The sequence below is a fragment of the Aplysia californica genome, unplaced genomic scaffold (genome assembly GCF_000002075.1).
Source record: "Aplysia californica isolate F4 #8 unplaced genomic scaffold, AplCal3.0 scaffold00502, whole genome shotgun sequence".
Lineage (NCBI taxonomy): Eukaryota > Metazoa > Mollusca > Gastropoda > Aplysiida > Aplysiidae > Aplysia > Aplysia californica.
This window is the reverse complement of record NW_004797772.1, coordinates 118,125-120,062: the sequence shown is the minus strand read 5'-3', so window position 1 is coordinate 120,062 and position 1,938 is coordinate 118,125.

The following is a 1,938-nucleotide window of genomic DNA, read 5'->3' as shown; positions in this document are numbered from 1 at the left end:
TATTATTATTATTATTATTATTATTATTATTATTATTATTATTATTATCATTATTATTATTAGTTAAGAAAACTATTATCTCCCATTCCCTGAGTATAAGATAGGTCAGCCCCTGATATGAGTATCCAACGAGCAATAATAGTATAGATCCGCCACAAACGTTTTTGAGATGGTTTTTATAGACCTGTTACCGATATCCCAAAGAGAAGAGCGAGTCATATCAAATTAATTACTCTCTGGTCATATTAAAGGGTATCATTTTTAAAACAGTACAGTTATGCCTCCTTGTAAGAGGAAAGATCCTTTTTATTGTTCATGTACATAATGTATCGATCCCGTCTTTCCCCTCAACATGGGCCCATGGGGTACAAAGGAGATTAAAAACGCATTCATTCTAACACCATACAAATTCATCATGTGCGCACATTTTGACAGCAACATTCTTTCAAACAATAAAAAAAAATTCTCAAACAAAAAGGCAAGGTACTGTCCAATAATTAAAATATTTCTTAAATAGATGTGTTTTGAGTCCCCTTTTGAAGGTATCGAGTTTTATTTTGGTCCTCAAATCATGAGGGAGAGTGTTTCAAACTGTTGGCCCAGAAAAAGAAAAAAACTTTCTCACCATATTTCTTCAGTGACACACGAGGTGTTGAAATTAGTCTGGAACCACTTGATCTTAGTTCACGTGATGGTGTGTATGGTACAATGAGTTCTTGAATGTATGTGGGAGACTGGTTAGTTTGACCTTTGAAGCATAGTAGGGCTAACTTATATTCGATCTCCGGTGGAAGCCAATGGAGCTCTTTAAGGAGGGGAGTCACATGATGCAAGTTTTTTTTTTCATGCCCCCATCAACTCAATTAAGATCATTTAGGAGGCGGACTTCGAATTTGCTTGTCAGGGCCAACCCAGGCTGAGAGGGATACAGCGTCCCAACAGAAAGGCCGATGATACTCAATTTTTAAAAATCCCTTCCACATAGAATTCTAACCTAGCTCAGATCTTCTGAGTGCGACAGTAAAGCAACCGTTATACCACAGACGCCTGTGAACGATTTTTGGTGGGACAAAGAATTTATTACATGGGTTATGTTGGTAGACCATGATTTGTCCTACTTGTGAAATTGCCAGTAGTTGTAATCACTCGTACCCTTTGATTAATTAATGAGTCAAAAAGATAACCTGTTTAGATCAATCACTGACTCATTTGGGACAAGGCTTCAGTTTACAATGAACTGGGAAATCCCTGTATACCGTCATCGAGAACAATGCAGTCTTTGTTGGGGATGGTTACATACCTACGAACTGTCGGACACACGTACGAATACGTACATACGTACGAATATACAAAATAATAATATGAACATACGATACATACGTACATACATACATGCATACACATACACTCACACACAAACTCACACAAACACACACACACACACGAACACAAACAAACACACACACAAACACACATAAACACAGACACACACACACAAACACACGTACACACATACACACATACACGCACACACACGCGCACGCGCCACACTCACATAAACAAACACACACACACACACACACACACACACACACACACACACACACACACACACCGGCCCCTCGGCAATAAGGAAGCGACCTGCTTATTTTGTATTCTTTAACACACATAATAAGAGTAGAACACTCGTTCTAACGCGCTAACAATGACCCTAAAACAATTCTAATGCTACGCAAGTGACTAAGTGAATGCGGAAGCGAATTTTTATTGTGTTCAGGTTGAGTGCTGCTCGCCAGTGTTCCAAAGAGTGCCGTGTGAAACGTCAACGCACTGTGATGATTTCATCAGGTACAAACACATAAAGATTTTACGGTACTAAACTGTGCGAACTCCCGCTGGGTTGGAGAGATGGGGGGAGGGGGGAGAAGTGTGGGGAGG